Consider the following 27,447-nt stretch of genomic DNA (forward strand, 5'->3'; position numbering starts at 1 on the left):
CGAGGATGGTTTTCCCCCAAGGGGGAGGGGTTTGTGACAAACCCAATTGCTTAATCTCATTTTGCAATGTAAATATTTTCATGAAAAGAATTATGGGCTAAGTTATGGGATACAGATTCCAGAGGCTAGGGAGGTTGCTTGACTGGATGGTATGACCTTCCTTAAAACAATAAAATATGAATGGTTGGGACAAACATTAAAGGCTGACTATTGTATGTTTTAAGGGATTAGTTCATGAATTTAATGGGACAGTGGGAAGTACATAGGACCATAATCTCTTAAAATAAGAGGGAAGCAGGAAGGGAACCCTAAATTAAATACAGGTGTGGAAGCATTACTGAAGGAGAATATCAAGGCTACATAAGGTATGGGTTGCTGGTTGAGCGGAAACAAAAAGTAAGAAATAGGAATGCATGGCTCACTTTCCATTAGTTGGCAAGATCCGCTGGCAATGTCGTTGTCAAAGGGTATGTAAAGGAGAAGATGACTCAAACAAGCAGTGAAGGGAAGAACCATTATGGATAAAAATGGAGAGGGAGACAACAGGGGGAGAACATGTAGGAACATTTGAAAAGAGGGCAAGAGCACACACTCAAGAGGGTGGAAAACCAAAAGAACAATCAAACACAGAGAAAAGGAAAAGGAAGAAGACAACATAAGAGCAAGTGGGGGCAACTTGGAAAAAGAAAGAAGGTAGAGAGTAAGAGGAACATTTAGTTGCTAGGTGAATCTAGGGAGGAAATCACCTCCAAGTGGGGAACAAATTTCCTTTGAAGTCCCCATTGGCTAGAGGGTGGAGATGGTGTTTCTTAGAAAACCTCCTAAGTGCTGGGGTGGAAGAAATATTCCCGAGAAAATTCTTGGAGTGTTTTTGGATGACTTCCTTTCTGTATGCTTGAATTATTGTGGTTATGGATTCCCCAATTTGGGTGGAACCACAGTGTTGAGTTCTCCAAGGTGGATATGGTGACTCTTTGGATTCCCTATGTGTGTTTTTTCTCATGATTCTACTGAAGGGTGGATATGGTGAGTTTCTATATTCCCCAGTGCCTTGTTGATTACAACTCAATCCAAGGGTGGAGAAAACAAGTCTCGGGATTCCTTATGTATTTTGTTGCTCATGATTCTGCTGAAGGGTGGAGGTGGTGAGTCTCTAGATTCCCTATGCCTTATTGATTAAAACATAGTCGAAGGGTGGATATAGTGACTCTCTATATTCCCTGTGTATGTTTTTACTCACAACTCTGTTGAAGGGTGTAGAGAATGAGTCTCTAGATTCCCTGTGCTTTCTTTTATCACAACTCAGTCGAAGGGTGGAGATGGTGACTCTTTGGATTCCGTGTGCAACATTAAATACCACTCAGTTGGAGGGTGGATGTGGAAGGATATGTCATACGGAAAGAGTCAATTTTGCGGACAAAACCGACCTCCCTAGAAGCTAAGGCTTTCTAGTGACAAACAAGACAATTAAACACTATCTTTCCCTAAACATGCATCTAAAATACAAGCAACCAGGTGTTTAAAACATACCTTTAGTCCAACGCTTGTTTGTTGTAGTCCAACCTCTCTGATCCAGATGAGCTCCTTCTCCTCGAAGCCTGCATTCACTAACAAGCAAACGATTACATAGCACCTGAATAACTCATATAATAAAACATATTCATCATAAAGACCAAGGAGTATATGAAACAAATTATATAAAACAACTTGTTGAGAAAAATGAGCTTAATTGTATTAATTGGAAATAAAAGAAACCATTACAACCAGTGCCTTGGTGTTGTGCAGGTCCCTCCCAGGGTCCAGCAAGAGTTCTCCTTTACTTTGATCAGCTCACCCACTTCCAAATGAAGCTAAGAAAGGATTGGAATCTCTCCTCTCAAGCTCTATAAGGGAGTCCTAATTTCAGTAGCATCTACCCTTAGGAATGTTCAGCTTTCAACCTCCCCTCCTCTGGCCCAATGTCTGTATTTATAGTGCTTTGGAGGAAGTTAATCAGGTCCACCATGAATGGGATAAGCCCCTCTTTCAATGGGATAGCTCCCCTCTTCATGGGATAAGTTCCTCTTTCAATGGGATGCATGAACCATCTGGAGGCGCTCAATCCACGTCAAACCATCTTCTAGAATGCTCTAGAATTGACCACAAGTAACTTTTTTGAAGTGAAACTTGCGCCTTTTGACCTTTACAGGAGTATGCACCCACCCCTTTATAGACAGAGCATAGAAGTACGCAGGTTTTATGAACTAGAGGTGCGTACACACAGGTAAGGTTAAGAGAAACCGCGTAACCAGAGTTAATTGACTTTTTAAGGACTTTCTCTCTTTCTTGGAGTTTGACATGAGGAGCAGAGGTGTAAGACTTGCCAAGGAGGACAGTATGACTATTGATGGAGACATACTGACTGCAAATAGTCATGGTGACAAATTTTAGTGTAACAGATTTCCCCCTAAAGTGCGAAACCTGTAGTAGATTAGGGTTTCATATCATCTAGGAAGGGTGAAGTACTTTATCATTTCAAGGATTATCTTATGGAGAGCCCGGTTGGAACCTGCAAGTATTCAACACAAAATACATGTATGAGATCATATCATCGTTGAGGTAGGCATTCCCATACTCAGATCAAAAACTTTAACTAACAAACTAACTACTGCTCTGATACAGGAATGATTTCACAGTACATCATAATCATAGACTTATGTAGACACAGTATGGACGCAACCATCTGTTTATAATTAGTCTACTATACAATGAATCCAAAACTCCTTGCAGACTGGATGGTGGAAACTAGATCCAGGGTCTTCATTTCTCCTTCCCGAAATAGTACGATTCTATCCATGCGAATAAATGAGCTAATGTCGAGCATGGTAGAAACCACTTGATTACCAGTCAATGATGTAAACTGTTAATAAGTGTGAGAGAGACCACCAGTGATGTCAATGGTTCTCAAAGTACCCAGTACAATCCATGAGATTTGAATGAATGTGCTGATGTCGAACATGTCACGGAATCCTTCGATCGAAAGTCAATGATGTAAACCGTCGTCAAAGGCGAGAAATCTGCCATTGATGCATGTGGATTTCAAGGTACTGATGATTTCTAGATCATCTTTCTAGATAATGTGCTGATGTCGATAGAAAGCGATCCGTCGTAGGCAAGCCTACAACACGAAATCATAAATCAAGTTGAAGAAATGTAGTTGTAAGGACTGACTCAGGGATGGTCAAGATGGATGATAGGTATTTTGCAGATGAATGGTTTATTTGCAGTGACCTCTTGAACACATAACGACACAACAGATGGCTTGGTGAAAATTGACCCAAAGTTAATACCCGGAACCGGTTGAAGATTTTCAATGTGGTTTGATCAACTGTTAGGCAAAGGATTTCCCAACCCAGGTGAATGAAAAGTGTCGTGTTCAAGAGTGGTGATAAGGTTTCTTTTGAGACAAAGGATAACAAATAGGCTCATTTTTCTCTCTTTTCCCCCACCATTTCTGGCAAGTACCTCTTTATTTTTTACAAGCTTGAGGAGGATAACATATGCTTGATTATAAGCTCATCCTTCGGATGAGTCCAACTTAGTTTAGATTAGAACCCTAAGAAAGAGTGGTCCGTTCCTGTTTGTAATCGAACAGGTCCTTTACTGTGAAATTTTAACGAGTCCAGTATAGGAGAAACTCGGCGTTTTTCAATTTTAGAGAGTCTAAAAAACTTAAGAAGACTCCAGGGTTGAACTTTTTCGTAAATTTGTGTCTCCCTAGCCCGAAAAAGTATAAAATAATACTTGAGAGAACCGCTTGATCTTTTACGACCAAGGAGTACTTTCATGATTAGTGTCTTTGACCTGAAAAGTAAAAAGCGATCAAGGACACGTCGTTTTATTTCCAATATCGAATTTGAAACAACAAAAATCCGGCAATCTTTTCCTGTTTTTACGGTCAGAAAAGGGCTATAAGGGGACCGTCTTTTAATTCCGTTTTAACGAGTGTAAAAGAAATGCTGGGCAACATTTTCATGTTTTAGGAGTGAGAAAAGGGCTTAAAGATGACTCTGATGTTTTTGTTTGTAAAAAATGACAATTTTCCCTGAAAATCCTTTATCCTGCACAAAAACCAACACATTACTCATACCTGTTTACGATAGATAAAAGTACTTTGAAAAATACCTTTTCATGGTGAAAAATAAACAAATTTAACATTTATTTACCCAAAAAACCTATAAAAAGGGCTTTTACCAATTCATTTTTACCATTTTACTGTTGAGGAGAGCAAAAGGGCTTTTGGCAAGAAATTTCCCGTGGACATTGCGGAGAATCCGATCGTCGAAATCGAACGTCGTCTCATCAGGTATTCTACAACATCCTCCTCTTCATTTTCATCCGTTTAGAATTTGTTTTTAGGCCCTAGTTTCATTTTTTGGAGACTTTGGGGTTTCAAGGTCCGCCTTTCGGGGTACGCAGGTGCTCCACTGGTGACCCGCGTACCCCGACATTTTCTCAGTTGGGAAAATGCCGGGCATACACACCTTGCCTTAAGGGAAGCTGCATACCCACACCCTTTTCCTAAAGGCGGGGTGTGTACTCCGTGCAAAGGGTTTACAAACCCCAAATTCTCCAAAATGGACCAATAAATTTTGATTTTATGGATTCTAATGGATGTTTTCTGGTGTGTAGATTGCCCACCATGCTTGATTAGCACGAGAGAGAGGACGAAGATGTTGATTTGGCTGCCATTAATCATCAACCGTCCATTGATGCTTTGAAGGCATGCGACCTTTACAAATACTGGGCCATACCTCGCATGAGGGCCCAGGTACGCTTTCTAGAGTGGCTGGTAGAGAGATGGAACGTTCAAGACCAGTGCTTTTACATTGGAGGGCACCAGCTCGAGATAGAGCTCGCATATATTTACTTTCTCACTGGTTTGCCCAAGAGGGGCGAACACTTGACTCTGTTCGGGACTAGGCCAGGTGGCCAGTCCATCGCTAGTCTTTGACTAGAGTGGTGCAACACTCAGAACCAGGAGAAGGGGATAGAGATCAAAACTATATCCCGCCCTGAACTTATGGTCATTTCTTTTACAATTACTAGACTTTGCGGAGCTGCCGCTTTGCACATTGCCACTGGATCCCAGATGCGGATGGCGATTGATTGCTATCAGACCACCATTACTGGTGTGATGCTGTGTTGGCCAATTTAAAGGGCCAACTAACTAGGACTAAAAATGGACAGCTAAAGACTTTTGGTTATGGGCCTTTAGTTGTGAGTTTTGCCCTAGAGAGGGTTCCGATGCTAATCCCACAGCAGCTCACTGTTGTGGTTGGGCCTCCCCGAGAGCCTAAATTGGTGCGATGGGTTACAGTTATGGCCCGTCATCCTGACGAGGGCATGGAGGTTGTCCGATTTACTCTGGAGTACTTTCACTGGTTAGAGGACCAGGTCTTTTCGATATAGGATTTTCCTTATGCCGGAGTTGATTTTCGTGGAGATCTGGACATGATTCTTCCACCGGGAGAACAGTGGGATGACACAGGTACTTCATTTTTCACAAGTTTTTAAATTATCTACTTTTTTTGTCTTTTATATCGTCTCAAAGCTGACAGTGACAATTTTCAAAATGCAGATGTAGGCCCAAATCGACCAACCAATCTCCGGCCTTTTGAGAGGAGACTACCAGTTGCAGCGGCACCAGCCCCACAGGACGGGGCCACAGAGACTTTAGCTGAGTGGGAGCATGACCTAGAGCGTCTTACAGCAGACATACCGGAGACTACTACAGATGATATTCCTATCAGGCTTCAGCGCTTTGTAGTCGGAGTCCCAGGACCTTTTAGGAGGTTCTTGTGTAGGGTGGCTCGTGCAGTGGTGTCATATAGAGATCATCACCAGTGATTTAGATGGTCGTTTTTGTAGACACATGTGACATTTTGGTTTTTTGTACTTATCATTTTTGCCGATCATAAGGTGTTTTTCAACCTATGATCGAAGACAATGTATTTTTTGACTCACTCCTATCTATATATATCATTATTACCGGCTTATCTTGTTAAACATGTGTGATAAAATGTTTTTAAATTTACATGTATGATTATTGCAAATGTCTATTTAACATTCGAGAAGAAATTGCATCTGCTAATGTATTTAAAGACCTTGGAATATGTTGATATTCAATGTAATCAAACTCACGTTCCAAGAGACGCACTCTCAAAAATAACCTTAATAACACTGGATTTCTAATGGCATACACTCTATTAAGCTGTAATACAACGAGTTCAGAATCTAACCTCACTATAAAACTCCAAAACCCAAACGAAATAGATTTAAACAATAACTCAATCACTGCACTGTATTCTGTAATGTTGTTTGTTGTTTGATCGAGGCTCACCCCATGCATAGAAACTAACTCGTCAGAGGGAGAATAAATAACCCAAGCTGCGGAAGAGATATTCCGTGTACTACGACAAGCACCATCAGCAAAACCAATGTATGTTTGGAGAGGCATCGACATCTGCATCATCAAGATTAAAACCAAGATAAGCCAGAATAACGACGAAAACACACTTTCTAAGCTAAGCACACCGTCTAAATTAACAAACACACCAGCTAGAAAGAAAAACCTAACCTAACTAAAATCTCCATACCCATCTTTTAAGCATAATACCTCTTTAGGTAAAGTCCATTTTTGGGTTTACCCAAAGAGTCCCCGTCAAAGTCTACCAGCTCATAGGCCCCTTTGGCAAGCTTTCGCTTGACAAGATAGGGCCCATGCCACATAGGAACGAATTTTCCAGAACCTAATTTATCATTAGCTTGATCATATAATAACACTAGGTCACCTTCCGAAAAATTTCGAGGGGTCACATTTCGATCATACTGAGCTTTCATTCGTTTTGCGTGAGTCTCGATTGCCAATGTGGCATCACGTCGATTCTCATCTAATTGAGCTAAGTATAATAAACGCTTCTCCTCTTCAGAAGTCGCTGGAAGTAACTCGATGGCCATTTGCAGTGACGGGATTTCGCATTCAATGGGTAGCACGGCTTCCAAACCATAAACGAGTTGGAAAGGAGTGAACCCTGTAGATGTTTTCACTAAGGTTCGGTACGCCCAAAGCGCTGAAAATAACATGTTGTGCCAATTCGACTGATGAATACCAATGATTCGTTGGATCATGATAACTAAAACTTTGTTGATAGACTCAACCAGACCATTCGCCTGTGGATAATAAGGAGTTGAACTATCGTGACGCAAACCAAGCTGGCCTGTAAGTTCTGTCATCATAATGTTTCGAAAATGGCACCCATGGTCAGTGATTATCGCTTGTGGGACACCAAACCTAGCAATTATGTGATTGAATACGAAAATTGCAACTGTCTTGTCGTCAGCCTCGAATGTAGGCATCGCCTCGGCCCACTTAGTAAAATAATCAACCGCAAGGATGATATACGCATGCCCCCCGGCCGAGTGAGGGTTACATGTAATAAAATTGATACCCCATTTAGCAAAAGGACCAACAGAAATTATAGGGTGGAGAGGAGCAGGTGGAGCGCGCATATTTCGATCAAACACTTGACAGTTGTGGCATTTTCGGACCGCAGTAATAAAATCTTTAAACATGGACGGCCAGAAGTAGCCAACGCGCAACACCTTTTGGGCTGTGGCATACCCAGACATATGACTGCCACACGCTCCAGAGTGACAGTCATTTAGAACCCTTTCTGCCTCGTCGTGAGTTAAGCAACGTCGAAGAATAGAGTCTACCCCACGTCGATAAAGAGTATCTCCAATAATTTGGTATTGTTGGGACTGGAATCGAATTTTCCGACGTTCCGACTTTGAAGCTTCGGGCCGAAAGGATTGGGTCTAGAGATAGATGATGATATCCCCAAACCACGGATCTAAAGTGCTGATTAGAAATAGAGATTCGTCCACAATGGGCTCTTCTGCCACAGTTTTTGTGTCAGCATGCGGGAAGTCACACATTAACTCTGCAAAAACTAAGGATTTCTTAGACTTAGATTTTTCGAACTCCAAGTCAAACTCCTGCAGGATGACCATCCATTTGGAGTACTTGCCCCCTAGCAATTGTTTAGTCAAAATGTAAATCATAGGGTTGCAATCCGAAATGACTGTATTTTTACGGAGTAAAATGTAGTGACGAAAACGTTGGACAGCTTGAACGGCTGCCAATGCCAATTTCTCCACATGTGAGTATTTTAGCTCAGTGGGATTTAACGTCCGACTAAGATAATATATCACATGTTCCGTTTCGAATTCATCTTCCTGAACTAACACCATTCCAATGGTGGAATGGGAGGCGACGAGGTACAAAAAGTAGTCCTGGTTGTAGTTGGGAGGATGCAACAACGGTGCATGGGTCAATGCGTGTTTAAGTGCATCAAAAGATTTCTGAGCTATCTCATCCCAAGAGAATTGAGCGTTCTGTTTCAACAACCGTGTAAAACCTTTTGTAACCTCGGCGTAGTTAGGAATGAATCATCGTAAAAAGTTTGCTTTCCCCTGCAAACTTTGGAGTTGGCGAAGACTCGAAGGAGGAGGCAATTTGATGATAGCTTCTACCTTCGAGGGATTGACGCGGATGCCGGCTTTTGAAACTACAAATCCTAGTAACCGTCCCACTTCTATACAGAAGACACATTTGTGTGGGTTCAACCGAATACGATAATGCCTACACCTCATGAAGATTGTTCGTAAATGGACAAGGTGATCAGCTCGATGTAATGAATGAGCGGGCAAATCATCGAGATACGGTTGCACAATGTGTTTGATGTCATGAAATGCATAAGAAATCGCCCTTTGAAAAGTTGCTCCGGCGTTCTTAAGCCGAAAAGGTAATTTGCAGTAAGAAAATGTCCCCCATGGACAAATGAAAGCCGTTTTTGGTTGATCGGCAGGTAGAATATTGATTTGATTGTAACCGGAAAAACCGTCCATAAAGGAAAATATTTCACTGTCGGCACAATCATCAATGATTTGATCGATATAGGGCGTTGGGTAGTTGTCCTTGGGACAAGCTCGATTGATATCCCTATAGTCGATGCATATTCTTATTTTTCCCTGTTTTTTGTTAACTGGAACAATATTCGATACCCAATCCGTTAATGGGATCGGATAAATGAAACCTGCTTTCAACAACTTCTCAACTTCTGCTTTAATTGTAGCAGCTTTTCGTGGGTGAATCTGACGCAAACGTTGCCGGACGGGTTTAGAATCCGGGTAAGTCTTGATCTCATGAACAACAATTGTGGGATCAATTCTTGGCATTTCCTCATAGGACCAGGCAAACACGTCGTGAAATTCTTGAAATAGGGCCTTGTATGTCTGAATTTCGTCATCTGTACACGAGGCACCTATATGAATGTTTTCAACAATTCCGGGCTTTACTGAAATGTCAATGGGAAGAGTTCGAGAAATATTTCCCAAATTCAACTCTGAATCAGGATGTTTCATGGGATTCTGAGCCTCTTTGACATATTCAGTTGTAAAAACTGATGAGAAACATTTTCAAAACAATCATCCTCAGGTAAAAACGAAGATCTATGATGGAAGTGCTGCAATCAACTCAATGTACCACTTGGCTGCGAGACCATTGAGAGTACGCTGGAAGAGACGTAAACGGATCGAATCATCTGAGATGGAATTTGAGGCACACCAGAGGTGGTAAGTCATCACATGATTTGACGGGTCCTCTCCAGACTTACCCTCGAACTTGGGAATGTCACTAGGCAACTTATTCGGCATTGGCGGCCAAAACGGAAGATAATTGATCAGATCGTTCGTTAGGCGCGTCAAGTCTAGTAAATCCAAAGTTGCGATAAACGACAATTGTTGATTAGGATCCCTAAAACTCTGGGTCACGAGACCAGTCCCAGGAGGAGGATATCCAGGATAACTTGGAATAGTAATCGCATTCGGGATATTGTATCCTCCTGGAAAACTAGGATTAACCGGACCATACTGGGGTTGTTGTGGTTGTTGATAAGTGTACCCAGGATACGGTTGATACTGGTAAACTGGCTGCTGGACAGCAGGCCCGAATTGGTACTGCCCCTGGTACAGTTGATAAGAGAATTGTGGTTGACTAGTGACAACCGTACTTAAACCAGGCTGTCCTACAGGCATCTGAACCGTAGTTTGAATCGTGGATCCAGACAATGGTAAAGATGTCTGAGGAGTTGTTGCAGAGACAGTAGAAACCGGAGCTGTCGATACTCTAGAAGTAAGTGTGGTAGAATGAACAGATGTTGCGGTAGTTGCAGCAGTCGTTTGAGATGGAGTACTAGGTGCAATAGGCCCAGACTGAGAAACTACCGAAGGTACAGAAGTTTGAACATTAGACTGGACTGGTTGCTGGGGTGAACCAGAAACTAAAGGTTGTCTAGTTTGAGATGACAACTGTACACTTGGTTGCAATACCTGTTGAATTTGTGATGGATCCCACACTATGTTCATTTCGGGGTATTGACCCATAACAGGTTGAGGATATTGAGATCCATAACCGGATTGAGGATAGGATTGATAATTGAAAGGTACATTTCCCGTACCTTGAACATAAGATTGACCTTGGGGTGGTTGATAACCTTGACTCGAGTACTGACCTTGGGGTAGATACCCTTGAGGTAAGTACTGATACTGGGGTTGACCTTGAGGTATAAATTGATACTGAGGTTGACCTTGGGGTACATATTGAGGCTGGGCTTGACCTTGAGGAATGTATTGTACCACGGATACATATTGTCCTTGAGGTTGCCCCCCAGACGCAATTTGTGTACCTTGAGGTTGCCCCCCAGGCGTTAATTGAGGCTGCCCCCCAGGCGGTAACTGGCCACCTTGAGGTTGAGAACTGGGAATCGAACCTGACATCATGTAAATGTCTCCTACGACCAATGATTTATTACCATTTTTTCTAGTTAATAACCCATGTTCAATGGGTTGAGGAGATGCTCCCGCAAAAGTACCAGAAAGTGACTGATATCCAGCGGGAACAGAAGGACCGTCGTACAAAAAAGATTCAGGCGATTGAGTAAACATGGACGATTGACCAGACATATTTACAAGAGTATAAATACCTCCAGGTGGATAAGGAGTACGGGGTGGAGAAAAACTTGACCCTGAGTTGTCCAAATAATTAGTTAACGAAAGATACCAAGTAGTACTTCTAGGTGGACTGTAAAAAATGGATTCACGCTCCCTTAGATCAATAGTAGGTTGATCTTCAGGGATAGGGACGCCTATTTCTTCTTCTGGAGCAAGTTCTTCAATAGCTATCAAACCAGAAGGAAGATTTTCGATGATGACTCTTTCTACCCTAGGTGAATCAGGAGCACTAGAAGCTGGAGTAACAGGTTCAGATATCTTAGGTTCTTCGCCTATATCACTAGTAGATGAAAAACTACCAGCAAGCTCAGAAACTGCAATAGCTTCAGGATTATAACATGTTTCTAGACTTTGGTAATCAGGATGAACTACCAACGAAGACTCTCCTTCTTCAGGTGAACCTACTTTACTGCCACTAGGAGTTACAAGGACCTTCAAACCTTCGTAATGACTCGGGATGTCTTCAGGAGGTTGGCCCCGAAGTCTACGGGACTTCCTCAACAAATCGGCCACGGTTACAATCTCAGGAGACTGGCCCCGAAGTCTACGGGACTGTCATGGTAATTCAGTCACAGTTAAAAACTTTTAACTACTGCACACGCAAACAAAGTAAAATCTCAAAGAAAACCGCCTAAAGTCTCTAAAGAATCAAACAAATTCGAATCACATGCCTAAAGAATCTAGGGCGTCAAACCAAACACAAACAGTAACCTTCCGGACTGAAAGCACTAGTTGGTGATGAAATCCAACATCGCCAGATTCAGTACAGAAGTGGCGGGTGGAACAGTTACCCCGACAACCTGCTTAATGAATAGACTGGACCAAGTTCCTCCAATTTAACCGTCTCGAGTGAAGTGAACCCCCCAGAAAATCCAAGTGAGTCTAGCCGACATCTGCTCCAGGTACAGTGGGATCTTCCCTCCACCGTCACCTTGGGTAGAATCCTAAAGATAATGGTCACTAAGGTTACCAACAGCAACAAATATACCTGGGGGAATAGTCTACGACCCGATAGCACACAAGGGCAGAGTAACAAGCTCAATCCCCTTGCCGGCTCCTTGACAATAATCCAAGGTTTACCGACAAGTGACCCCAGGCTCCTCGACAATAATCCGAGGTTTACCATTTGTAGTACGTGCATATCTGGCGTCTTTCCCAATGAAGGAGGATTGATCCCCTCACTGGTTCGTACACGGTCTCGTGCTTCTCCTTTAAGAGGAGCTTTCCAAGAGTACAAATGAAACAATTGGATTTATCCTACCACAAGATGAGCTACTTGTTTGGTTTTACTGTCTTGGAGAGTTAATTACTCTCCTACTCCAAGACACTAGCCTGATCTATATTGGTGTTTCAGAGCCCTAGTAAATAAAAAGTTACTAAGTTGATTTTACTTTAAGCGTTAATTTTTATGGCTTTTCTTTAGGACAAAAGGTAGCGGAGATGAAACTGATGGTGTGTAGACTCGACTCAAATCCACTAAAAAGATGCACCTAGGATGATTTATACTAATTTTCTTTTTCAATGAATTCCCTAGCTAAGAGAGTTGGAGAATGCAAAATTGATATAAAGACAACTTTCTTGGCAATGAAAATCAAAGAAACAATCTCTTTATCTTTTCTAAAGCATACAACACATGACCACTAATTATTTCACGAAAATTCCGTTCTCTTTCTAAAGACTTCAAATGCTACTAAAACAAATTTTTCTTCAAAAAAGACTTTTTGGATTTTTCCTATACTAACAAAGCATATAAAAACTACTTAACAAAAATCAAATTTTAAAACATCTATGACAATCAAATCAATTTTACCTAAAAGAAAATCTAAGAGAAATTCACCTAAGAGCACATCTAATGAGCCAAAAGCCTATAAAGTATAATTCTAGGATGTTTTACTCAGTCACGATTCAACCAAGAACTAGTTCATGCAGAATCATAAACCAGTCAAAAACAAAAATCAAAATCTTTTGTTCTTTTTCTTAAGAATGAAATTCACAGCTTAACCAACAATCTTTCTCGAAATTCCGCAAAGAGACAATACAAAGGTAGGCTTCTCACAAATGTGGATTTTATGAAAGGTCTGACTCCTAAGAAGACTGAAAAGACCAGGGATATCCAAGGTTTTACAACTTCTAAAGCCAAAGTCACTACAGGACCAATGCAAAAATCAAACCCTAGGGCTAGAACTTCTATGAATTTCACTAAAACCCTTGATACTAATGAAACAAGCTTAGATGAAGACTTCTGACAGGTAACCAGTGGATCTGGGCAGAAAAAACAAATTAAAAACAAAATCTAAGAGGCAAAAAGGAAAAAATTGAAATTTTCTCAACTTTTGACAGGGTACGCAGGCAACCTGTTTGCACAGGTGTGTGTACGCTCTTTGTACAAAGCTGCAGTGCGTACAAGTACGCACTATGCTTAACGCAGAGGGTGCGTACTGCTAGCAAAACCAAGAAAAAATAAAATCTAACTTAACCATAAGCTATTCCACCCAAATGCACAGTCAATCAGCCAAAAACCAGAAAGAAATCGACTCTTCTCAAATCAAAGTTTCACACAAAAGAGAAATCAATCAAATCCATGGAGTTCCCCAGTGGAGTTGCCATTTTGTCATCCGAAAAGAGTCAATTTTGCGGACAAAACCGACCTCCCTAGGAGCTAAGTATTTCTAGTGACAAACAAGACAATTAAACACTATCTTTCCCTAAACATGCATCTAAAATACAACCAACCAGGTGTTTAAAACATACCTTTAGTCCAACGCTTGTTTGTTGTAGTCCAGCCTCTCTGATCTTGATGAGCTCCTTCTCCTCGAAGCCTGCATTCACTAACAAGCAAACGATTACATAGCACCTGAATAACTCATATAATAAAACATATTCATCATAAAGACCAAGGAGTATATGAAACAAATTATATAAAACAACTTGTTGAGAAAAATGAGCTTAATTGTATTAATTGGAAACAAAAGAAACCATTACAACCAGTGCATTGGTCTTGTGCAGGTCCCTCCCAAGGTCCAGCAAGAGTTCTCCTTTACTTTGATCAGCTCACCCACTTCCAAATGAAGCTAAGAAAGGATTGTAATCTCTCCTCTCAAGCTCTATAAAGGAGTCCTAATTTCAGCAGCATCTACCCTTAGGAATGTTCAGCTTTCAACCTCCCCTCCCTCTGGCCCAATGCCTGTATTTATAGTGCTTTGGAGGAAGTTAATCAGGTCCACCATGAATGGGATAAGCCCCTCTTTCAATGGGATAGCTCCCCTCTTCATGGGATAAGTTCCTCTTTCAATGGGATGCATGAACCATCTGGAGGTGCTCAATCCATGTCAAACCATCTTCTAGAATGCTCTAGAATTGACCACAAGTAACTTTTTTGAAGTGAAACTTGCGCCTTTTGACCTTTACAGGAGTACGCACCCACCCCTTTATAGACAGAGCGTACAAGTATGCAGGTTTTATGAACTAGAGGTGCGTACACGCAGGTAAGGTTAAGAGAAACTGCGTAACCAGAGTTAATTGAATTTTTAAGGACTTTCCCTCTTTCTTGGAGTTTGACATGAGGAGCAGAGGTGTAAGACTTGCCAAGGAGAACAGTATGACTATTGACGGAGCCATACTGACTGCAAATACTCATGGTGACAAATTTTAGTGTAACAAGATATTTGGAGTCACAAGAGCAACTAGAGTTGTTGTTTTCGGTCTTGAGCTCAGTGTCCAGAATCTGGCTTGGGGGTGATAATTGCAAGGGAGAACTGGTTGTAGCTATATACGGTTGGGTTGTGAGTCCTAATTCCAGACTTAGTTTCCCAAATACTTAAAGATAAGTGTTTCTTAAGTATGTTTCTGATAATGAATGTGTAGATATATTTCTGGTTTGAAATGATGTTGTTGTGCAAATATGAGAGTGCGTTACTGACATTACACAATTAATTAACACATTGTGCAAAGTATAAAGGGCATTGGAATAACCCATAAGAAGCTTGACTCAATTACAATGATATGTAGAATCAAACTTCTTCTTGATACAACTTGATGGATACATGGATGATAACTTGCATTGACATGGTTGATGTTACAATGTGATAATGTTGAGGATTTTCCTCCTTCTTTACTCTTATTAATTTGTGATCTCATATGAAGGAACTCTTCAAGCCCTCGGTGAAGAACATGCCGATGTTACTCAAGATTGGTCTAATTTATTTGTATGTTGTGTTGTGTAAATCATGATTTCTTGAAGTTTGTTATAGTCTTGTGTTGGATGTGATTGGCACCCTGTTTGGGGTAAACATCCGCTGGTCCCTGCTAATAGGTGAGTTACCTAAGAACCTATAGTAATCCATAGCTCTTGGTCCATCACATGGGCAGTGCCTAGACAAGGGCACACAATTCTTTATATGTCCGTTGTAGGCCTTGTGTTTCACTGTAGGGTGTAGTGTGAGCATTGTAGGCCCTTTAGGAATCGCCGAGCCTATACCAGAAGATAACTAACAACTATTAGTGCAACTATGACTGGAATTCCTTGTCCCTAAGAAGGGAGTGCTTGTAAGTCTGCAAATTTATCAATTATATGTTTATCCATAATACTCATGCTTGCAATTAGACTTAAGGAAGGGAATCCCTGTTCCTTTGAGGAGTTTTGATCTCCTTCTGAGCTTTTGTGTACCATGTGCTTCATGTGACTATTGTAAGCTTGTCATGATTATTCAGTCCTTGAATGAGACATATAGATCTCTATGCTGAGATCTGTGAGATATAGGTGAAATAATAGAGATCTTAGGAACTGTAGATCCTTGAGGGACTAGATAGGAAAGTCACTAGCCTAAATGGATAGCTCCCTTTTCAATGGTCTTTACTGCAGGCAATGTGAACACAAAGAAAAGAATTTTTAGATAAGCTCAAGAGGGATAACACTAGTGGGCACATTAGTATACTTCATTGGTCACATTGGTACATTTTCACAAGTCCAAACATCTGTAGAACCACCGTAGTTGGGCCATATTAGGGCTCCCTTATGAATGGTGCATAGTGCAGAAAGGGAGAAATGCATGATGAAACCACCAGATTTAGGGACGAACATATTTCTCATGGATCGAGTTGATGCTATGAGTGGCATTGTTGTGAATCTGGGCATAAGACTTGATCTTATAGCCTCATCTAGTTAAACCCTATCTGAATAGTGAGATGAGAGCCCTAACATGGAAGTGACAAATTGGATGGATTGATTATACCTTAACGCGATAAGGATGGTGGAGGAATGATGAAGGTCAGAAGGCCTTATTCCCAGAATTCCAAAGGAGTTTCAGTTGAGGTATGACTAGGAGTTTTCATTGGGGTGCACTAGGAGTTTTTTCCAGGGGCATACTAAGATTTTTCGCTAGAGACACATCAATATTTTTTTCCAGGGTGCACACTGGGAGTTTTTGCCAAGGGCACACCAACATTTTTCATCGGGGTGCGTACTGAAAGTTTTCATCAGGGAATGGAGCCAGGGTTTTTCCCAAAGATGTGAAGCGGGGTTTCCAAATGCATAACGTGAGGTCATGGAACCCAAACCCATGAACAAGTCGAAAACCATTAACGAATATCCATGTGGCGTTGGGAGGTTGGCTACATGGCATGGACACATGGGTCCACGCGGCGAGATTGTGACATGGCACTTTATTATTTGTCTGAAAGTCAAAATATCATAAGTTCGGATCAAAAGATTAGATTGAAGTAAATATTTATATCACCGGATTCGTCTTGACAAGAAAAACACAAGGGTGATGCTTATTTCCAGTTCTCAAGACAATTTTTTTTTTAATAATTCCATCTCTATAATTGTTTACAAGAGAGATTAGATTGGCAAGTGAACGCTTTTCACCGAGGTCATGGTGGGAGATGTTTACATTATATCAACTTTGGAAAAATAAAATAATGTCCATTACAATAAAAACAAAAATGAATATACATATTTGGTTAATTTTAATAAAAGCATTATAAAAAAACATGAATAATCCCACTCTCATTGATATTATAGTAAACTACTATGTCACTCTCAATTTCTGCAGTAACTAAAATATTCTGGATTCCATATTAAATAATTTTATATAAGCTTTGAAAATTAAAGTAATTAAAATTAAAAATATCTTATATTTTGACTTGAAAGTGAGATGTATAATTTTTAGACTTTTAAAAAGTACTCCAATATAGTAAAATAAAGTATTTGAATATCCTATTAACTAATATATTCTAATATCAACTTCATTCATATATATATATATATATATATATATATGAAGTCAATATTAGAATATATTAGTTAATATGTTATTAAAGTATTTTATTTAAGTACTATATTGAAGTATTTATATTTTATTTAAGTACTATGTTGAAGTATTTTTTTAAAAGTACATATATATATATATATATATATATATATATATATATATATATATAGTCCCATGGGTAGCTTGAATGGTGATCAAAGTAACATGTGCGTTGAGATAACTGAGAGATTTAAGTTCAATTCCCCCAATTGTGACTTAATTTATGGAGAGGAGAACAAGTTGTAGACCCTATGACGAAAGCTAGTGGATTCCTCTGGGATACAAAAAAGCAATTTGAAAGTATAAAAATTCAATTACTTTCTACTAATTAAATGAAGATGTGTAATGCATTCAATTACAAACTTCTTTTAAAGTGAAAAGATATTTGATCCCTCTCGGCCCTTGGTGTTTCGGGTGAAAGCACCCTAGGGCTTTGGGTTAGAACCCCAATAGAGCATAAATAAACTACAACAAGAAATACTCATACAACTCAGGAAAGATGCTTATATTATCAAACTACATAAGAGTGACCGTACCTAGATTTCCTTCGTTCGAGTAGGTCCCACATGGTTCAGACCCTCTGCAACTCCTGATGTTCTTCAAACCTGAAAATCATTCAATTCGAACATACATAGCAGTATAGAAGTAAAGCTATTCATGAAATTGACTTTATATCATATACACAAATGATTGATCATACATCAAAAGGACATTCATATGTGAACTAAAACATAATTTGATGCATAGACATAGTTAATTTCGGAAACAAGGCAACATTTCTTTTATTGCAGTAAGCTATAAATAACATGGAGAGAATTCACTTGAGTCTTTCTTTGGCTCCAAGCGGAACTGTCCTCCGGATTCGTCCTATCCCAACCTTCAACAATCTTCTTCCATCACCAACACCATGATATCTCAAGCAAAAGGAAGGATATCTATAATCAAGGAAACAAGGGTTTCCTGAAGCTTGGGGAAGTGCATGAGGCATAGGGATTCATCAGACTTAGTCAGGGATAATCTCAGTATAATAACTCTATCTCTTCTCCTCCTTAAGGCCTTCCAATATAGGTCTATTTATACCTCTCCCAATTAGTTTTTTAGTTGGGAAACTGTTGGGCAATGGGATATAGGAGGTAATCAACAGGTAAAACCCGTGAACTCCGCCAAAAATAAAGGAATTTTTTTTTAAGTGTTTTAATACATATAAGCGGGTTGGGTATTGATTGATCTGCGTGTACATGCTTTTAGCTTAGGGAAAAATAGTGTACAAGGAATAAAACATTGTTCTTTATATATTTGGACCAAGTATGGAAGGAGGGGTTTCCCTAGGCCATAAACAAAGCATCACATATACCAAGAGTGGTAAATGGTGCTATAACAAAGACCCCCTAATATATGATGTCAGAAGGGGTACATGATGGCCAAAATGTATTAAGTGTATGGAAAGAATCATGCCGAGACTGAGAAGGACTTTACCAGAATTCAGCCTACCAAGCCATCAAAAGATATTAGAAAGAAACTGTTGTCTGAGGCGGGCATACCCATGCTCAGAGAAAGTGAAGCATGTCTGCATATCAAATATAAGTAGATCCAATATGTATACTAGTATAAAGGAACTGAAAGTACAAAATGGATCATCTGATCGTGATCAAAAAAGTACATGTCTGAATATCATATATAAGAAGATGATCAATGATGCTGAAGGATGAAGCTGATCACTGATGTCGAAAATGGATCCCAATAGTACCAAATGAACATGGTGGAATAAAATGATACTACATCACAACTCGAATTCCAGCATATAAGATGTCGCTGTGAAGAACTGCAACATATAAGGTGGATGGTGTCAATTAGAAACAACAAGAGTAACTAACAAGTGAACCAAAACATGCTAATGCAACTCGAGGTCTTCACCGACCTCTGCAGTACATTTCCACAAAATGGGAATGAAATATCTGAGGTCAACCACATGAAAAATCATTTGATTACCGGTCATTGATGTATACCGCTAACAAGCGCGACACAACTCACCGATGATGGTAATGGGAGTTAAGGTACCTGTTATGAAACCAGCTCAAGAAAAGATAGAAAAGATAGATCAACGCCTTAGAATTCAGCCTCTTCGAGGGGGCAACCTCCTTTACATTACATAAATGAACAATTCTTGGATGATACAAATGACAAAACCTCCTTTCTATATATAGGAGTCTAAGGAGTCACAATATAATCCAGCCGACCTAACAATAATAATATAAAGCCACAAAAATAACAATAGAGGGATTCTATGGGGCACAGAAATAAAAATATGGGGGTAATAGGGGCACAACAATATAAATAAGGGGTATAACTACAATAATAATGGGGTAATCACTAGTATTATAGGGACCCAACATGCCCCTCCCCTTCAAAAAAGTGTTGTCCTCAACGCTTGAGCAGTTCTGGATACTTCTGCATAAAATTCTCATCCTCCCATGTGGAATCTTCAGCAGATAAGTTCTTCCACTTGATAAGATACTCTGAAATTGATCGATTTCGTAGCTGTCGAGTTCTTGTTTCTGTGACTGCTTCCGGTTCCAATATAATTTTTCCTTCTTCGTCAAGTTCTGGAAATATTGTTTGAACTGGGAGCTTGTCGCCTATAACCTTCTTTAAACATGAAACATGGAAAACTGGGTGCAATCGAGAAGCTGCAGGAAGCTCCAATTTGTATGCCATAGTACCAATCTTTTCCAACACCTTGTACGGACCATAATACTTTGGTGATAATTTATTATCCTTCTTAGCTTGCTTTAGGGACATTTTCTTATATGGTTGTAGCCGTAGAAATACCCAATCACCTACATCAAAACTTCTTTCACCGCGATGTTGATCTGCCTGTTGTTTCATTCTATTTTGTGCCAACATGAGGTTATCCTTTAAGAGTTGGAGGACTTGTTGTTGATGTTCGATGTGATGTTCCACTGCCTGAACCTTAGAATTTTCTCTTAAATATGATGTGATTGACGGTGGTTGGTACCCATAAAGTGCCATAAATGGGGTCATTTTTGTTGCTGTATGGAAGGAAGTGTTATACCACCATTCATCCAGAGGCAACCATTTGACCCATTGTGTCTGTTTATCAGATACAAAGCAACGAAGATATCCTTCCAAACATTTGTTTACTATCTCAGTTTGCCCATCAGATTGAGGATGATAAGATGAGCTATGAGCTAACTGAGTACCAAGACAAGAAAATAATTCTGTCCAAAAATTTCCAGTGAAAATGGGATCTCTGTCACTTACAATAATCTTTGGGTTTCCATGTAGCTTTTGAACTATTTCCATAAATGCAGTAGAAACTGTACTGGCTTTAAATGGATGTGATAATGCACAAAAGTGTGCATACTTGGTAAGTCTGTCAACTACCACCATGATGACACTCTTTCCCTCAGACTTGGGTAAACTTGTGATAAAATCCATTGAAACCTCCTCCCAACGTTGGCTTGGAATGGATAAAGGTTGTAATAGACCCGGTGTCTTAATTGTTTCAACTTTATTTTGTTGGCAAACCAAACATTCCGCCACAAACTTTTGAATATATGATTTAAGGCCATCCCAAAAAAATTCCTTCTTAACCCTGTGGTAAGTTTTTAAAAATATTGAGTGCCCTCCTAAGGGAGAAGTGTGCAATTCCATAAGAATCTTTTGTTTTAGCTGGGAATTCTTACAGAGGTATAAGCGATCTTTGTACCATAATGAATCATTTTGCCAGCTAAATGTATCAGAAGTACTGGAATCTTGTTGTAGCTTTTGAATAAGTGCCCACACTTCTTCGTCATTCTTCCATTCCTCCTTTGCTTCGTTTATCCAATCTGGTTGGATAATAGAAATGGCACACACAATGCTTCCATATCCTCATCCTTTCTTGAGAGTGCATCTGCCACCACATTTTTCTTCCCTTTTTTGTAGATGATTTCAAAGTCATAACCCAACATCTTTGTGACTCACTTTTGTTGCTCTTCAGAGGATAATCTTTGTTCTAAAAAGTATTTAAGGCTATCATGATCCGTTTTTACCTTGAAGTGTCTTCCCATTAGGTAGGGTCGCCATTTCTTAAGTGCATGGAGTATTGCCAACATTTCCTTCTCCTAAATAGCTTTGCTTAAAAACTTTCCCTTGATTGGACGACTTTCAAAAGCAATGGGTCTTTCATCTTGCATTAGAACAGTATTGCATTAGAACAGCACCAATTCCATTTCCTGAAGCATCACATTCCACAATAAAGGTTTTTGTGAAGTCTGGTGTAGCTAAGACCGGTGCTTGGCACATTGCCTCTTTAAGATGTTTAAAGGCCTTTGTTGCTTCCGAAGTCCATGAAAATGAATCTTTCTTCAAAAATGTTGTTAGAGGTGCTGTTATTCTCCCATAATCCTTAACGAACTTGCGATAATACCCTGTCAACCCAAGAAATCCTCGCAGATGCTTTATGGATGTGGGATTTTCCATTCCTTAATGGATTTAATTTTGCTAGGGTCTACCTTAACTCCTTCATGAGATACAATATGACCCAAATATTCCACCTCCTGGACTCCAAAGAAACATTTGGATCTTTTTGCATATAATTGTTTCTCCTCCAATAGTTGTAGCACCTTGTCAACATGTTCAACATGATCCTTCCAAGACTTGCTGTAGATTAGTATATCATCAAAAAATACCAACACAAATTTTCTAAGGAATGGTTTGAAAATTGAATTCATCAAACCTTGAAATGTTGAAGGTGCATTGGTAAGGCCAAAAGGCATGACCAAAAATTCATAATGACCCTCATGAGTTCTAAATGCCGTTTTCAGAATGTCTTCAATTTTCATTCTGATTTGGTGATATCCCGAACGAAGATCCAACTTGGTGAAGTAAATTTATCCGTGCAATTCATCCAGTAATTCATCAATGACAGGAATGGGGAACTTATCTTTAATAGTGAGCTTGTTGAGCTCCCTATAATCTGGACACATGCGCCATGATCCATCCTTCTTGTGCACCAATACTACTTGAGAAAGAACTTTGACTTGGTTGAATTATACCAGCCTCTAGCATTTCTGCAACCATACGTTCAATTTCACTTTTTTGGACATATGGATATCTGTACGGCCTGATGTTTGGAGGAACACTTCCTGGAATCAGATGAATAGCATGATCATGATCACGCATAGGTGGGAGACCTTTGGGAGTCTCAAATACCTTGGAATGATTGTCCAGGAATTTTTGGAGATCTAGAGAAATAGATGATTCCAATGTGGAAACATCTAGCGAACATAATTGTGCAATTACACCTCTTTGCTCCTTTTTTAGAAGCTTTGTCATGCCATTAGAGCTGATTATCTTTCCTGGTTTCCCTGCAATACCCCTTAATTCAACTTCCTTTCCTTCCACATAAAATTTCATGAAAAGTTCTTGAAAATTAAAAGCTATTGTACCCAAGGATTGTAGCCATTGGACTCCTAGTACAGCATCAGCACCTCCCATTGGAATGGAAAGCATTGGGCTAGTCAATACATATTCTCCCATGGATAGCTTGATATTATGGCAATTTCCAGAACAATTTATTGTTCCTCCATTTGCAATCATCACTTGACACTCTGGTGCTGGATATAGGAAGCAATTCAATTCTTTTGCTACCCTACAATGAATAAAATTGTGGGTGCTTCCTGAATCAATCAACACTATTACCTTTTTCTTCTTGATTTGTCCTTCTATCTTGATGGTTTGAGGAGTGGTAATTCCCGCCAATGCATTACAAGATATGGTCGGATTTATTTGTTCTTCATCTAGGCTTTTTTCCTGGAATATATCCTCTTCTTTTGACCTTTCTTGCTCCTTTTCTTCTTCCTCTTCACAATCTATGTAGAATAATTTCTTCTCAGCACACTTATGACCTTTTGTGTATTTGCTATCACAATTGTAACAAAGCCCTTTTTCTCTTTTTTCTTCCAATTGTTGTGGTGTCAACCTTGTAGGTTGTGGAAGACTATGGGCAGCAACACTTCCATCTTTATAGTTGTGAATGGTATGCTTCCTAGTTGCCATAATTTTGCTTTCCATTTTTCTTGCTAACCTGAATGCCTTCTCTAATGAATCAGGTTCCCAAAGGTGCACATCATGTTGGATATTATCCTTTAAAGACCCTATGAACACATCAATCCTATGCTCCTCTGGAATATCTTTTACCCTTATGTTCAATTTTTGGAACTCCTCAATGTGCTCCATTATTGAACCTTTTTGTTTGAGACTTATCAATTGGCTAAAAAAAGTGTTGTTTTTTGTATCCTCATAATGTCCTATCAATTCTTCCGTAAAAATTGCCCAAGTGATAAATTGTTTACGAGAACAAAGCCATTGATACCATACAAACTGATTTGGTTCCAAATATAAAGTTGCCATACGTACCTTTTGTGTGTTTTGCACATTATTGAGATCGAAGAATTGCTCCATCTGTAATATCCATGTGGCGGGATCCTTGCCATCAAACTTCCTCATATCGATTTTTGGAACATGGTGAGTCTTCGATCCAACATTAGAGTCTATGGAATCATGATTAACATTTCTTTTGTTCTCATCATGAGTTTCTTTTACTACCTTTTCACCATTAGTGACCCTTTCTTGTAGCAAGTTCTTCAATTCTTCCATGTCTGTCTTCAAATCTATCTTCAAATTTACCATCGAATCCTCCATCTTAGCTTCCATGCCCTTTATCTTAGATTCCACGCCATTTATCTTAGATTCCATGTCATTTATCTTAGATTCCACGCCATTCATCTTAGATTCCACGCCACTTATCTTAGCTTCTGTTAGCTTTTGTGAGCGTGACATTTGTTGCACTTGTTCTTGTAATTTTGATATATCATGTAGCATTTCTTCCTCTTCCTCATGAGTCATGCTAGAGCTTTCAGGTTCCTTACTAGGTGTTTGCATTTTCTTTCCTCGGGGCATCAGTTACTGATAATAATGCTTTACTATACCCTTTGAATTCCGTTAAACCAAGCTTACATAAAAATTTAAAAAAAACTACACACCTTTTTTCACTTTATAGAAGCCTGATATTGAATCTGATGTATCTCTGTAATTTCAGATCATCCAGTTCTGATATTGCTACCTGTAGTAGCTCTCTGCGTCCTCTTTCCAATGCCACAAGTCTGAGCCAAATTGGATTCTCCAAGGAAGAGTTATGTGAAATCTCCCACGGTGACTTTCTTTTAGACTGGTTCAGTAGAGCAAACTTGTACGACGTGCCACGAGTCACTGTTTCAACCTTTGAATCTGAAACACACATAAAAGAAACTACAATCCGTCCTATTTCTGTACCTTCTTACGAAATTTCAATCTGATCCCCAGAAAGAAAGTTATGATGATTTTTCCCAGGTCACCTGTTTTGAATGTAATTCAGGAGTCTGCAAAAAGACCAACTTCCTCAGAGCATATCTCCGCAAATATCGCGCGAAAAGATCTGAAATTTGGACCCAAGGTTCATCGTGATTGCTTCTCAAATGGGTTTTTTTTTGCGACTTCTGAAACTTCACAGAAAAAAAGTTATAGCGAAAATGCCACGATGACCTGTTTGGAGCAGCGAAACCCTAGAATCCAAAGCTCTGATACCAAATGTTATGAAACCAGCTCAAGAAAAGATAGAAAAGATAGATCAACGCCTTAGAATTCAGCCTCTTCGAGGGGGAAACCTCCTTTACATTACATAAATGAACAATTCTTGGATGATACAAATGACAAAACCTCCTTTCTATATATAGGAGTCTAAGGAGTCACAATATAATCCAGCCGACCTAACAATAATAATATAAAGCCACAAAAATAACAATAGAGGGATTCTATGGGGCACAGAAATAACAATATGGGGGTAATAGGGGCACAACAATATAAATAAGGGGTATAACTACAATAATAATGGGGTAATCACTAGTATTATAGGGACCCAACAGTACGTAGTACAATCTACCAAGTGCGAATGAATGAGCTGAAGTCGAACACTTGAAAGAATCTATCAATCATGAGACAATGATGGTTTCCCATTGTCGATATTAAAGGAATCTACCACTGATGACTGCAAACCCCAAGGTACTGCCAAATGGACTCTAGATATTTTTCCCAGAGCAAATGAGATGTAGTCGATAGGAAAAGATCTGCTAGAAGGAAGGCATTAAGGCTTCCTTCATCAATCTAGCACGAGTGTAACTCGTAGGCCAATAATGTGGAAGGAATTGGACGAAAAAGATGTAGTAACCCAACCGAAGCACGTTTCCGGCGTACACAAGATGTAGCTAGTGTTAAAGTCAGTCTTGTTAGTCCTCCTCAGAGATCAAAACTCTTTTTGCATTTCATTTTTAGGTGTCCCATTCTGCTCGATCACCTGCATTCCATTTAGGAGCATGCCATATTCTGACAGAAGGACCTGGTCACTCCTTTATCCCTTATGCCATGTCCTGCTGGCTCAGCTCTGTTTATTAAAGTTCATTAAGACAGTCTTGAAATCATTTACAGTCTTGTTTTTATTTCTTGATAAGCAAAGAGTCAACTTTGTCATTAGGTCTAAGGTTTTCAAATTGTTGTTCTCAAAGTGCTTCAATAATACTTGCAGGCCAGAGGAAGGATCAATAATTCACTCAAATGATTTTTCTGAGCAAGAAAAGATGAATTTGGAAAACTAAGAGAGGTTTTTTTCCACAATAGTCCAAGGAAGAAAAACCTCCTTCACTTTTTACAAAGGTGTCATGGTTTTAGAGAAATGTCAAAAATACAATTGCCTCTAGAGAATTGATGCACCTCTAAAGTGACCTTGGGAAAATCATTTTTTCTCCTAACTTGGTTAGCCACATGACTTTCTTGATGAGTAAAATGATAAGTAGACACAAATATATTTCCAATGAGCTATCATGAGCTCAATTTGGAGTTGAGGAACACCTTCAAAAGTTGACTGCAACAACACTCTGCCTTGAGGCAGCCTCATTTGGCACATTTTGACCAGTATTGGGAGATTTGATTTTTGACAATGAAAATGAACTCCAAATTGAAAAATTATAGTTGGGTTGGGAAGTAGACTCAAATACCTTTCCAATGCACTATCCTGCGTCTAATTTGGACAATGGGAAGGCCTCCAAAAGTCTCCTAGAAAAAGCACTACGCATAGGCTCTATGCGCCGCGCCACTCCCCTGTGCACCGCGCACGTGGCGCGCGCTTATGCTATGGAGCTCTAAATTGAAAAAAATTTATATTTGGTGCATGGCCGAGAAATTTGGGCAAGTTTTGAGTCCCCAGACCTCTCCATCGGTCGTTTGGGTGGAAAATGCAACGTTGGCAAACGGTTGGCTCTTCAACTTCAGTTCACTAATGATGATTAAATGACTCCCTATCTTCAGCGATTTGTTTTCCCACTTTTGAGGTTATTTATTGTATTGAAAAATCATTTGTAAGGGTTGGAGTTTCTGGGAATAGCGTGGAGAAAAAAATCAGTTATTCATTGTACAGCTTGGCCAGGAGATTAATGAAAAATGATGCAGCTCTGATTTATGAGATTCTTGTGGCATGAGTTTAACAATATGTTTCTTCTCTGTTTCATATGTAACTTGTAATGTTTTGCAATTCATTCATAGCCATTTCCAGTTGAATGTTTTTTAAGTAGGAAAGGTAGAATCCAAATTTATTGCTTTGCCTTGGAAAACATTCATCCTCTATGTTTCTTCTTCTGTCTGAAAAGGATTCATGCGTATGCCCTTCTCAGCTTTCTCAACAGTATTTCCACTCCATATTAATTCAATCTGATTGCTAAACCTCCTTCCTATCTGTCCTCATGAAACACCCTGTGTCTTTGATTTAATTTCCCAGCTCATGTTGTTCCTTGGTCCCATACATCCCAGAAAACTCAATCATTCATCAAAATAATCCTTTCATATTTATTTACCTAGCCTAAAATCAGTATCCATTTTAAGTCACTCTCAGACCTTGTTCATCCATTTTTCGCTGAGCGTGACCCAGAGA

Source organism: Pinus tabuliformis, chromosome 3_2 (assembly GCF_031772625.1).
Source record: "Pinus tabuliformis cultivar Carrire ecotype Pingquan chromosome 3_2, CPIR1, whole genome shotgun sequence".
Taxonomy (NCBI): Eukaryota; Viridiplantae; Streptophyta; class Pinopsida; order Pinales; family Pinaceae; genus Pinus; species Pinus tabuliformis.